The sequence below is a fragment of the Schistocerca americana genome, chromosome 2, assembly GCF_021461395.2.
Source record: "Schistocerca americana isolate TAMUIC-IGC-003095 chromosome 2, iqSchAmer2.1, whole genome shotgun sequence".
NCBI lineage: Eukaryota > Metazoa > Arthropoda > Insecta > Orthoptera > Acrididae > Schistocerca > Schistocerca americana.
The window spans coordinates 729,476,934-729,491,758 of record NC_060120.1 but is presented as its reverse complement, the minus strand read 5'-3'; the positions used below and the strand labels follow the sequence as shown (position 1 = coordinate 729,491,758).

At 43.5% G+C, this 14,825-nt stretch overlaps 1 protein-coding gene across 1 annotated transcript in view; it reads right to left on the bottom strand.

The window, feature by feature from the left end:
* LOC124594743 (general transcription factor 3C polypeptide 1) overlaps positions 1 to 14,825 on the bottom strand; it is a 370,793-nt gene that overhangs the window by 331,719 nt on the left and 24,249 nt on the right. The window lies entirely within an intron of this gene.

The window sequence follows — 14,825 nt, the reverse complement described above, 5'->3', positions numbered from 1 at the left end:
AGCACAATAGACAAACTGTGGATCCTGTTACACCATTAATATGCACTTTTAATACACAAGACGAACCCAATATTGTACAGAATTAGACTTGAATAGCAAGAGTAATTGAAATTTTCTATAATTAAGTAACTTTGTGCCACTAAACTACTTCCAATGGAGGGGGCCCTTAATCTTGACCAGTGTAACAGAGCAAACTAAATACACTTTCAATACACTAGAGAAACAAGCCCTTAACAAGCATGAACATGTAACTTTCAACAGTAACAGTTCTCAATTTTTACTGCAGTAGAACACAACTTGACATGGTTATAAGACAATAGCTCACCTTTGGATGATTTTCAACAGGCTGCACTGTGATCATTTAATTTGCAAAACTCTTTAAGCCACAGTTTTGAGAACATTCACTTTTGAAGTTGGCAACAAAATATTAAAAAGCAGTTTTAATAGAAAAATTATTTTCAGCAAGCATCATTTACTATATTACTCAGTTCTGCTAATTAACTTTAACTTAGTTTCTTCTTACTATCTTCAAGTGGCATTTTTGAATTAATAACTGGGCTTTCCTATTTTCACAATATGGACACTCGGTAAGCATTTTGGACATGGGAAGGACCCTAAGTGGCTGTGTGACTGGGGATAAAAAAATCAAGGTAGGTACATGAATTCAGTTATAAGTTACCTTATATTTGAGCACACTAACACATCCAATGAGCTGATCCTTCACTTTACATATTTACAATTCCTTGGTTCCTTTTCAGTGACTGTGCAATGTGGTGGCGAATGCATGTCGGTGGGTGGATTTGCAGGCAGAAATGGTGGACTCTGTCATTCCTTGGTAACGATGATAGGTACCAATTCCAGGATAGTTCCAGCTCTTTATCCGTCCATCCGAGGCATTGGAAAGTGGCACGAAAAGCCTCTCTCAGCACCATCACAATACAAAACTTTTACATGAGCAGTTGACAGTTTGGTAGCTCGTCCCCGACTGACTCTTAATCCACCTCTTCTACCTATGCCAACCACAATTTGCACACGCTACTAAGTTCCGTTCCAGAGGGGAACCACACCACCTATTACATACAAAATAACTACGAACCCTAAGTGAAGGTCAGCAGTTTACATAACAGCAACCAAACATATTAAATAAAACAGAACATTTGCACATATTGACATTTCTACAAAAAAATTATTTAAACAAAATTATTCAACCTCAAAGATAACCAAAGAGATTATGTGAGAAAGACAAAACATATCATTTGCTCATGCTATGTATATTACAGAGATTACACTTCATTGCAGTATCAAATTAATCATACACTAATTACAGAAGTTCAAGATGGGATGTTGAATAAACAGAAAGCTAAATGAATCAACAAAAGGTATGTAGTGTGTAAGCTATGGTGTTACAAGCTTATTAAATTAATTATGGTTTTTTGTGCTTTAAGAGGATGCAGTAAATAAGGATAAAATGTAACTGTTTCTGGTCAAGAACAAGATTAAAAATGACATTTCAAAGTATGTTTATCAGTGTTTTAATTTGGTTTAACAAGTACCAAACCCACAAATAACTTTAAAGCAGATTTTTTTCTTTTAATTGAAATCTTTTTTGATAGAAAATACTCATCTACCTTCACAGAATTAAAAGAGGGCCATCTGATGTATTCAATGACACTGCTTATATTATGAATTATGGTTGGTTGGTTCACTGTGGAGAGAGGCAGGAGTGGGGAAGGGGTTGGACCAAACAGTGAGGCAATTGGTCCCAAGATACAAGGTGACAAACAGCACAGTCCAGTCAATGGAAAAGGAAAAACAGGCAAACAAAGAAGCAAAAGGAACATCAGGGCAGCAGGAAGAGTAAAAAAAAGGGATTGGTGAAGGGTCGGAGGGAGGAGGAGGTGGAGGTGGAGGGGGGGGTTTAAGGTTGAGGTTGAAAGGGGACCAAACTGCATGGTCATCGGTTCCTTGTTCCATTGCACCTAGTCCATGGGTTAAAATGGAAAATATACAAGAGACACCACATGAGATGAGGTTGAGGGGGAGGGAGGAGGGGGAGGGGGGGGGGAACTGAACACACCAAGGACAATAGAAGACAAGAAGAGCACAGACATACAAGAAACAGGCAGAAGAGGTTAAAACAGTAGAGCAGATAACCCGGGCTGGCTGATCACGAGGATAAAAAAGGATGAGCCAGCCACTCTGCAACACATTAAAATCTCTAACCTAAAAGGGCTAGGGTAGAAAGCACAGGGAGACAAAAAAACAGGAAGTAAAACTTAAACTGAAGAATAAAAACCAGCGTCACGTAACCAAGTTAGCCATGGAGGCATTGTCTCCTAAAATAGAAGGAAGGGTGTCAGGGAGATTAAAATTCCGTCTTAGAGCGGTGAGACGTGGACAGTCCACTAAAAGGTGGGCCACTGTTAAACATGAGCCACAGCGACAACATGGTGGGGCCTCACGCTGGAGAAGATAGCAATGCATCAGCCAAGTGTGGCTGATGCGAAGGTGGCAGAGGACCACAGGGTCCCTGCGAAAAGCCCGCAGAGAAGACTTCTACTCATTTGTGCTCCCCTTGATGGAGCGGAGTTTATTGTGTGTAACTAAGCTGCACCATTCAGCATCCCAAATCCCGAGAACTTTGCGGCATAACACCGAATGGAGGTCAGGTTCGGGTACCCCAATCTCCAGAAGTGGCTTACCAGTGGCCAGCATTGCCACCGACCTATCCCAAACCCACACACCATATCACGATGGCGACACAACGAGGACAGGACAACACCAGGAGAAGAAGACACAATAAAAGGGGAAACAAAACAGCACAAATGACCAGACAAAAATAGGGAAAAGGGGAGGTGGAACCTGGCTGACGTGGAGGCAAGACTGATAGCCTCCCAAACCAATGCCAATGCTGACTGAGGGATTCCAGTTCCAGAGAGAAATTCAGTTACTTGAATCTGTCAGGAAAAATAATTTTTGTGAAGAAGACCAAGGATAGATGTAACTATGCACCAGTCGTCTGCTAAGACCTGGGACAAGAAAGGTTGGAGGGCATATTTAGTGTGAAGGGCCAAAAGGTGAGGGCATGCCAGCAAAATATTGATCACTACAAAAAAGGGGGGGAGGGGGGTTGCTCACTGGGAAGTAAAAACCACAGGGAGAATAAGGAGGTTGGTGGCTGCACCCCCCCCCCCCCTTTTGCCCTTCTGCTGGATGATCAGCAAGCCCCACATGGCCGGGAATCTAAAGGAACATGCAGCATAGTCAAGATTGGCAAGAAGGATGTGGATGACACAGAGCAATGGGTGGCAGGAAAAACACTGGATGATAGCTTGAAGGCCACTTATTGAGACCGTACATAACAAAACTCAGGTCAGGAAGAATCATTAATGAAGCAGTGGGCCCAATAGATGTCGATTAGTTCCGCAGTAAACAGCCCACACATGGCAGGCCAACAGAAGGTGTGAAGGCATATCTCACAGGATCAGAGGATTTAGAGACATAAGCGTAAAAAACAATAGCATCCTGAAACTTGTGTAAGAGTGTGCTGAACAAACAACTGAACACTACTGAAGACCCCAGAAGAGATCCACCTGCATCCAGAGCTGAGGAACTAAGCAAGAGAATGTGTTTGGGAGACAACGTGAGGAACAGGACAAAGAGAGAAGATGAAAACAGCAGTGGAGAGAAGCAAGATGGAGCCCAACCGGTAAACTCACCTGAGGAAAGCCACGAACAGAACAGAATAGAATAGAGTAGAAGGGATGAGCAGGGAAACAGCCGACAAGGATGGCATAGGAAACCACGAGCTGGGACCACTGACCTGAAAGGGAAAAGGGGGCGGGGGTGGGTGGGGGGGGGGGGGGCAGCATCAACTAGAAGACTATCGACAGGGCTAGTGTGAAAGGCACTGCCGGTTAAATGGATACCACAATGAGCTGTGTGGAAGGGCAGCTGAGCCATAAACTTGACAACCATAGTCCAGATGGGGCAGAACTAATGCCTGGTAAAGATGGAGAAGAATCCAATGATCTGCACTCCAAAAGTTATGGGAAAGGAAGTGAAGAACATCGAATTTACGAAACCACCCTCAATCTTCAGAAGGTGAATATGGAGCAACCAAGTAAGCTTTTTGTCAAAAAAAAGACTCAAGAAATGGAACTGGGGGTCCACGACCATGTGTTGGATGTCAAGGTAGAGCTCCAGATCAGGATGGACCATAGTATGGTGACAGGAATGCAACACCCACAATTTATGGGAGGAGAATTGAAAACCATGCAAGAGTGTCCACATGGAAGTGCGTCAGATGACACTCTGAAGTTGTTGCTCCACAGAGGTCACTGAGTGGGAACTAGCCGAGGTACAGAAATCACCCACATAGAGAGCAGGCGTGACCAATGGTCCAATGGAGCCCACGAGCCAAATAATAGCAATGGGAGAAAGGACACTTTATATGGAGCCCTGTGGAATGCCATTCTGTTGAGTCTGCAGAGAGCTGAGAACGTTTCTATCTTCAACTTGGCATGACAAGTGAAACAGGAACTGGTGAATAAAAATTTGGAGGGGGCCCTGAAAACCCCACTGATGAAGTGTAAGTAAAATGTGATTGTGCCATGCCATGTCATAGGCCTCACGAAGATTGAAGAAAACTGCAACAAGATGGTGGCACTGAGTTAAGACTGCTGAACCATGGTTTCCAACTGAAGCAGATGACTGATTACACACATCCCTCCTGAAAGTCACACTGGTAAGATGACAAAACATCCCAAGATTAGAGAGCCTAACTGAGCCGACAAGTCACCAGCCATTCAAATAACTTGCAAGGGGCATTGGTCAGATTGATCAGCAGGTAACTATAGAGGACAATGTATCCTTACTAGGCTTAAGGACAGGAACCACAATACTGTCCCTTCATAGAGAGGGGGAAATGGCTTGCAGCTAAAAGCAGTTAAACACCTGGAGAAGTTACTGGTTATAGATGGAATCAGGGCAAGGGGCTGAAACGTGGGAAAAGGAGTGGGCCTGAAGAAGTTCCCAGTCAGGAAAAAGTTCATTGTAGGACTCCGTCTGATAAGGGGTTGAACGTAAGTGGGAAGCTTCAACCCACTGTTTTCGGAGGAGGAAGGCAGCTGAATAGGAGTCTGGTGCCGAAGCTGTCATGAAGTGGGTTGAAAGGTGTTCTGTAAGAACCAATGCATCCATATACAGGTCCCCCCCTAAGGGCAAGGCCCAAGATAGAAGACTGCTGTTGGAAACTCTGGAGGATAAGGAGCATAGCCCACACCTGTGACAAAGGGATAGAAGAACCTATCGAGGAAACAAAGAATTCCCAACACACCTGCTTGCTCTGTTTGATTAAGTAATGGGCTTCAGCCTGAAGATATTCAAAGGTAATAAGACCAGTGGAGGATGGATGGGGGACAGCAACACCAGCAGTGCAAATAATTGTTTCAGACATGTCATGGATGACTTCAACAATACCACCTGATAAAGAGGAAGTAAACATAACCTGTGAAGTATGCAAAGGCCAATCAGCACTATGGAAGGCCCATTGGGATGCAGGAAGGGAACAAGGCAAACCATGGGCAGTGGTCACTACTGCAGAAGTCATCATGTCGTAACTAGTGTAATGAAGGGAGATGGCAAGAGGAAGGGAACACAAGATCTATGGCAGAGAAAGTGCCATGAACAGCACTGAAATTGCAAGGGGAACCATCATTAAGAAGCCCTATGAAGAGATCATGACTAGATGAGAAAGCAATGCCCCAAAAGGGGTGATGGGCATTAAAATCCCAAGGAGGACAGGAGGGGGTAGATGCTGAAGGAGAGAAGTTAGGGCAGTAGGCATAGGTGGCCTATCAGGAGTAAAATAAGAGACTGCAACCTGTGACCACAGAGTCCAGCTAGACTCGGTTGGCAACTGCTTCCAATTTGATATAAATAGGGATCCACATACTAACAACATTCATCTACATCTACATATAGACCCTCTGCAAATAGAGAGAGGAAAAATGCCTCCGTATGAGCCCTAATTTCTCGTATCTAATTTTCATGGTCCTTACACACAATGTATGTTGGTAGCAGTACAATCATTCAGCAGTCTGCTTCGTATGCTGGTTCTCTAAATTTTCTCAATAGCATTTCTCGAAAAGAACGTTGCCTCCTCCCCCCCCCCCCCCCCCCCAGGGATTCCCATTTGAGTTCCCAAAGCATCTGTGTAACACTTACGTGTTGTTCGAGATTAGCTTTGGACTTCGTGCTGGGCGAGAGATTCACGATAAATGTAAGGTAGGTAAGGGGACAACGCCGTGAGTATTCTTTATAAAATCGAACTGGGATTCCATCTGGACCTGGTGATTTATTTGCTTTCAAATCTTTCAGTTGATTCACTATGCTAAGTATACTTATTACTATGTTGTCAATACAGGAGTCTGTCCGATGGTCATATGACAGAATGTTTGTATGATTCTCCTGTGTGAACGATATCTTGAATGTGAAATTTAAAGCTATCTAGCAGCCTACCTCTGAATTGCTTCGATGTCTTCCTTCAATGCGACCTGGTATGGATTCCAAACACTGAAGCAGTACTTGAAAATAGGTCACACTAGCATGCTATATGTGGTCTCCTTTACAGGTGAACCACTCTTTCCTAAAATTCTCCCAATAAAGAGAAGTCGACCATTCACCTTCCCTACTACAGTTCTCACATACTTGTCCCATCTCATATTGCTCTGCAATGTTACACCCAGATATTTAAACGACATGACTGTGTATACAGCAGGAGACTAGTAGTACTATACCTGAACATTACAGGTTCGATCTTCCTACTCATACGCATCAACTTATATTTTTTCACATTTAGGGCTAGCTGCCATTCATCACACCAACTGGAAATTTTGTCTAAGTCATCTTGTATCTTCCTACAGTCATTCAACTTCAACACCTTACCATACACCATGGCATCATCAGCAAACAACCACGTATAATTGCCCACCCTGTCCATCAAATCATGTACATATAAACAGAAAACCAGCAGTCCTATCACATTTCCCTGGGGCACTCCTGACGACACCCTTGTCTCTGATGAACACTCGCCATCAAGGACAACACACTGGGTTCTATCATTTAAGAAGTTTTCGAGCCACTCACACATCTGTGAAATTATTCCATATGCTCGTACCTTCATTAACAGCCTACAATGGGTCACCATGTCAAAGGATTTCCAGAAATCCATAAATATGGAATCTACCTGTTGCTCTTCTTCAATAGTTCCCAGGAAAAAGGGAGCAAGCTGTGTTTCACATGAGTGATGCTTTCTAAAACCATGCTGCTTTGTGGACATAAGCTTCTCAGTCTCAAGAAAGTTTATTATATTCAAGCTGAGAATATGTTCAAGGATTCTCCAGCAAACAGAAGTTCAGAATATTGGTCTGCAATTTTGTGGGCCTGTTCTTTTACTCTTCTTAAACACTGCAGTCACTGGCATTTTTTTCCGGTCACTTGGGACTTTGTGCTGGGCGAGAGATTCACGATAAATGTAAAGTATGTAAGGGTTCAATGCCGTAGAGTACTCTTTCTAAAATTGGGCAGGGATTCCATCTGGACCTGGTGAGTTATTTGCTTTCAAATATTTCAGTTGTTTCTCTATGCCAAGTATGCTTATTACTATGTCATCAATATGGGAGTCTGTCCGATGGTCGTATGACAGTAGGTTTGTATGATTCTCCTGTGTGAACGATATCTTGAATGTGAAATTTAAAACTTTGGCTTTTGTTTTGTTACCTTCAACTGCTACACCAGACTGGTCAATAAGAGACTAAATGGAAGCCTTAGATCCGCTTAGTGATTTTACATACAACCAGAATTTTCTCAGGTTCGCTGTCAGATCTTTTGGTAAGGTGTGATGGTGCTGTATGCTTTGTGAATAGATCTTTTCGCAGACGCACAGATCTCTACTAACCTTCAGTTTTGAACCGAGAGTGCAACAGCCTCTGCTTCCTCTACTGAATTTGGTTATTAAACCATGGTGGATCTTTCCCATCCTTTATTCACTTACTTGGCACATAACTCTCCAGACCATGATTTACAATCTGCTTAAACTCTGCCCACAATTCCTCTACATCCATCTTACTGGAACTAAGTGATGCCATTTCACTGTCTAAGTGAGATGTTAATAACTGATTATCTGCTCTATCTAGCAGAAACACTCTCCTAGCCTTCTTGACTGATTTTCATAATCATAGTTTCTATAATGACATCAGGATCGCTAATCCCCATTTCTATACTGACATTGTCGATAAGGTGTGGCCTATCTGTAGCTACAAGGTCTAAGATATTTCCACTGCATGTGGGCTGCTGAAGTAGCTGCTCAAGACAAATTTCAGAAAGAGTGTTCAAAAGTATCTCACATGACTGTCTGTCCATTTCCCCACAATGAATCCATAGAAATCCCAGATACTATTGAGCCTAGACTTTCTTTGAATGACCCTACAGCTGCCACAGCGGAATGGGTGGCTGGTAAAAATATCGAACAATTAATGGGGTTTCATCTACACCTGTTATACATGACCAGCTAACTTCATAGTTGCACTCAAGTTCGAACTGAATAGAGAGAATATTTTAGTCAACTGCAATGAACAATCCCCCTCCTATAGCCTCTAATCTGTCTTTCCGATATATGTTCCATTACTCACTAAATATCTCGCAGCTCTTGGTCTCAAGAATAATCTGAGTGCGAGAACTTCCCTGGAGGGCAGTATATTCGGGAACTTCATTATGAATACTTCAACAGTTTACTGATAAAATTGTGACAGTTGAAGTGTCTTTATTCTAAATGCCATTTGATTTCCCTTGCTGCATATTGATAAGTGAGTGTTCATCAGAACACCTTAAGGTACCATCTAGCGTAAAGAACCGTCATGTGCACTCCACAAATACTCTGCTACCTGAGTAGCTGCTTCCCTTGATTAGTGCACCCCTGACCTATCAAGCAAAATCCTACAAATCCCCACATGATAACACAGGTCTAGAAATCTGTGACCAAGACCATCACAGAGTTGATGTAGCCTGTGGTTGAGACCTTTGACTGGGCTCCAAACCAAAACACCCCCATCAACTGTGAGAACGATGCTGCAAATTGTGGGCTCCCTTGCACCTGCGCATGAGGTCAGCAGTCTTCACGAACTCCGCCAGCATGCAGTGAGGATTACCTCAGAACTCAGGCGACATGCATCACTGGTGCTGAGGTGAGCCACAACCTGCAGATGACTTCACCCTGCACGCTTGATAGCCACAGGCAAGACCGCCTCCACATCTCAGATGAGGCCCCAGGCAGACATACTGAGTGCACATTGGCTTTTTTTCCAGCCTTGAATGCTGCCTGCCTAAGGGTCTCCATAACGTGCCTAACATTGCAACTCCCAATAATTAGTAAATATCCCCCCCCCCCCCCCCCCCCCCCCATGTATCTGCTGAAGGAGCTGCCACCAGTCCTCTCACATGATGAATGGGTGAGGTCAGGTGGCCAGTATACATATTGGCCCTCCACATCGAGCAATGCGAACTCATTACCGCCTTCCACTCATCCTGCTGTAATGGCAGACCCACCACGTTGGGTGAACTAGGAGGCGCCTCAGAAGCACAGCCGCAAAACAAGCGACACCTGAGGTGTCCCATGTGACGAGCCAGATTCTCCACCACTGCTACAGGCTGAGGCAGCAACCTGAAGGTGACTTACCACTGCAGCTAGCTGCTCCTGCGTCCACACACAGCATGCAAAACATCCTAGCCAACCTAGCATGATTAACTGAAGAAGTAAACTATAAAAGCAGACAATCCTAGATATGCAACTTGCTACCCTCCTAATGTGTCACCATTTGATGCTGATGTGTTAATGAGCTGCATAGCTGGTTGTTTAGTGAGTAATTATTGCACTACGAAGTGAATGAATTTACACTTACAAGAACGTGAGATTAAACCTCTTAAACAAAGAAACACACATGAAATTTAATAAATATACTAAAAAGAAATCGCAGAAGAAAGATAAACACTTAACTTGCAGCTCTGTAGACACATACCAGCTGAGAGCTGGAGCCTGATTGACTGATTTATAAACAGATGGTTGGTTTCAAGTCAAAACAAAAGAGCAACTAGTGCACTACAGACTGAATAAATTTACAATTATAAACACACGAGATTAAATCTCTTAAACAGAGAAACATGGATGAAATTTAATAAATATACTTTGAGGAAAACACACAAAAAGATAAACATTTAACTTGCTGATCTGTAATTATATTTCAGCCAAGAGCTGGAGCCTGACAGCCATCCAGACCAATGTGCAGACACCACCAGAAACCCTCAAAGGGCCTACCAGTTGCAACAAAAGACATATAACCCACCAGGGGTCAGTAAGTGAGCATCAGTAAAATGAGATTCCTAGAGAATGACACAAGCTGTGAAGTAAATGGAAATAAGGGATTAAAACTCCAGAAGGTGATGGTAGTTACAATTCCATTGAACAAGCATGGAACGGGGATCCAGACAAGAGGCAAACAGGTCACCATCCCTCACCAACAACAACAGGGTGACATCCGCAAACAAGTGGTCTGACTCAGGTTGCGAGAAGGGAATTTGCATATCTGGGGGCACTGTGGGGTCTTTGTCCTGGGACTCATGTTGTTCTCCTCTTTTGTCAAGGAGGGCAGGGTCTGAAAAGAAAGAGAAAGAGAAAGAGAAAAGAGAGAGAGAGAGAGAGAGAGAGAGAGAGAGAGAGAGAGAGAGAGAGAGAGAGAGCAGGCTTCAGTGAGATTTGGAACTGAGAGAGAGCAGAGAGAGCGGGCAGCCTTGAGGCACACGGACTGTGAGACCCACAGCCAACTTGTGGCAGTAGGCCTCTGGCTAGGAAGACGCTGTGGGGAGGGTGAGGGGGAGGGGGAAGGGGAGGGGAGGGAATGGGGGTGGGGGTGGGAAGAGGGATACCAGGAGGGGGTCTGTCACCAGCAGGCGCCAAAGAAGGAGGACACTACTCTGGCCAGGTAGTGGGGTGGCAATCAGAGGAAAGGGCACAGAAGCCACAAGGGAAGGGGAGAAAAGAGGGAGATGGGATTGGGGCTAAGGAGGAGGAAATAGGGGAAAGGATGTAACAGAGGCAGAGTTAGATGTCATAAACAGACGATGAGGATGGTCATATTTCTGACGAGCCTCAGCATAGGATAAATGATCAAGGGACTTATACTCCTCTATCTTCTTTTCCGTCTTATTAATTGGGCAAACCAGCAAATGTGGTGAGTGATGATCAAGACAAGTAACACACATGAGTGGCAGAACACAGTGGCTCCCCTCAATTAGTGGATTCCACATTCACTGCACAGAGGGTCTGCTGTACAGCGCGAAAATGTGCCTGAAATGCAAACACTGAAAACACCTCATGGGTGGCAGGATGTATAGCTTCAAGTCACACTGATAACACATAATCTTGACCTTCTCTGGGATGGTATCCCCCTCAGATGCCAGAATACAGGTTCCGGTATAAATGTAATTGGCCTTTTAGCCATTCTGAACACACTGAACAAAATGAATGGCCTGCCATTCCAGATTGGCCCAGAGTTCCTCATTAGTTTGAAGGATGAAGTCCCTATTAAAAAATGACTCCCTGAACCATATTCAATGACTCATGAGGAATATTGGACACCGGAACATCACCAAGATGGCCACAGGCACAAACGACTACGAATTGGGTGGCAGAACAACTTATGATGAACAGCGAATCTGACTGCATTTTACTCAGAGTGTCCACTTTGCCAAACTTGTCTTCCATAGTTTCCATGAAAAATAACAGCTTGGTGATGGTGAAAGTGTGTCTGTCAGTCCCAGTGCAGACCACATAGTGGGGGAAGAGGTCCACCTCAAGCCAGCGAGCCTGGCCCTCCTAGGGTGTAGCCAGGGGAGGGAAGGCCGCAGGGTTATAAGACGCAGTGTTAAAAGATCAATTGCCAACAGCACAGATGGTCATACCAGGATGCGCAGCTTAAAGCTTAATACATTTCATATGCAAAGTGTCCACCCTGATATCACCCACTCCAATAAGGGGTTCTCCCTGTGGGTGCCACACAGCCACAGCAAGAGGTGTCTTTCCCCAGTTGGCTAACATTAAGGACAGGAAATTTAGTAGGAGAAATCAAACCCCAAAAGGGGACCAAAAAAAAAAAAAAAAAAAAAAAAAAAAAAAAAAGAAAAGTAAGAGGAACAATACCAGAAACCAGGAGGATATCGGCCTGATGTAAGCAAGGATACTGAGAGAGGGGAAGGAGGGGCCAGAAGTGACGGAGTGAGGACAGACGGAGGGGTATGGGGAAGGGAATGTAGCCAAGGAAGCAAGAAATGGCTGTCATAGCTCAGGGGCCTGCGTGTGCCATGCACGAACTCACAAACGAGCCGAGCTATGTGCCGTCCCCCCCTCCCCAGGGTTTTAAGCACAAGCTTATGAAGTGAAATGTAATAAACATATAAATATAAATACAGTATGGAGAGTTCTGGCAGAATGTAAATAATTTGGAATAAAGGAAACATCTCATTAAATAAAGAATGGCTATTCAATCACATGTACATTTCTAGACAAATTTTAAACATTTCTGATTAGGTTGCAGGCAGAATAGTTGTACAAAATGGTCATAATTTTCATTGACTTCAATATACATATAAGAGCTGATGACACATTTGCCATTTCTCTGAAGGACTTGTTATCTATAAATATATGGCCTCACTAAATTTTAATGAATATGCTAGACTAACACGACATACTGTGCCGTGTACAGATAATATTGTGAGCAGTATCAATTAAATGTGTTACAAAAAAGTTCATTTTTATATCTGACCATTCAGCCCTTTTTTTTCAACTGCCAAATTTAGGTAAGACCCATAAAGTGAAAAGAATCAGGTACTTAAGTCTGCAAAATGCTAATATATTTTTCTCAAAAACTGAATCAAACTTTCTTTTCATCCAGCAAAAGTGACAAATACAGTTAAAAAAAAAAAAAAAAAAAAAAAAAACTCATGGGTAACTGAAGGCATCATGATCTCCTGCATTAGAATGAGGAAACTGCAGATGAATGAAAAGAACAGCCATGATGCGGAGTTTCTCATATATGGAAACAAATACATGGGAATATCTGACATAGTAGTTAAATGGACAAAACAAATAGTAAACCAGTATTTTCATCTCTGGGGAACCCTTGTCCTAACGTAAATCCCAATGCAATGAAACACAGATATAGAGGATTTAAATTTCTCACATATCATGTCATGAAAATCCTTAAAAAATCATAAATCTGTTGGGTGGGATGAAATTTAAACACAAATAATAAAAGGAGGATTTCATAGTGACAAAATAGTTCACATGCAAATGGGTGGAGGTCAGTGTCCAATGGGCATAATATTTTGGCAAGTGATCACATTGCCATCGTCTGGCATCAGTTATGCTGATGAACTGATTGCCAGGGAGCTGGCTCAGGGCTTGTATTTCCTCCTCCTCCTCCTCCTCCTCCTCCTTCCCCCTCCCTCCCTCTGACCAGACATTCTGCATGTGATCAATGCCCCATCCAACATCTCCTCCCACCACCAAGTTGTCTGGTCTGAGGTTTACACCAGGGACATGTGCTGGCAGTGTCTCTGATGTTGCTCTCTCTCTCTCTCTCTCTCTCTCTCTCTCTCTCTCTCTCTGAAGTCAATTCACCATGGAATATCCCCATTCTCTTCTTAATCTGACTCAGTGCAGTTTCCCAGGCCTCACTGAGAATGTAGCTAGTATCACGACTGATCAGCAGTTCTGTTACTCAAATCTTGATGGGTTCTTTAATGACACATTCCCAAAAGTATGGTTGTAATCCATTTTGTGCAATTTGGATAGGCAATGTTTGGCAGCTTCTGACTTGTTAGGCTGCTGCAGTCTGGGATGCCACTAGCGTTCTTGGCAATGATCTTAGATAGTATGCACTGTTCGACCTACCTAAGTCAAGCCACATTGGCAGGAGGATCTGACAGACCCTAGATTTACGCAGTACATAGTCATTCTTGATGCTACCAAGCTGTGCCTGTGTTTCATTTGGTGGAGGGAAGACAGCCTACACTTGACGTATCTGTAGAGTTCATCCTGCCTTTCTAGATAATGTGACACAAATGGAACAAATGCAAAGGAAGCATTTTCCTGAGGTTCCTCTTCAGTTTCTGCCAGTTCGACAGTCAGTATACGACATAAAGCTCTCCAAGTTTGCCACTTTCATAGCTGTTTTTCCACAACACCATTCTTAGATGTTCAAGCTCCTGGTCGAGGCTCTCTCTGTCAGAGTGGCTGCGAACCCTATGTGCCAACATTTTGAACATGCATTCACCTGCACAGGGTGGTGGTAACTATCTGCATGTAAGTAGAGATCTGTGTGCATCTTCTTATGGCACATGCAATGGCCCAGTGTTCCATTCATTCTTCTTTTTACCAGAACATCCAGTAGGAGGATCGCTCCATCCACTTCGACTTCCATGGTAAAATTGATGTTCTGGTGTATAGAATTGAGAGATAAATGGCTATTATTCAGCTTGTCTCTTCCAGGAGTCCATATGACAACAGTGTCATCGACATACCAGAAGAAACAGGTACATTTCCACTGATTTGATTCCAGGCTTTCCTCCCCAAAATGTTCCGTATACATGTTGGCGACAGCTGGTGAAAGAGAACTGTCCATGGCTACTCCTTCTGTCTGCCTGTAGCAACCATGGTAGAAAAGAAAGTATGACAATGCAAAGACATGCCTGAAAAGGTTCGTTGTGTCATA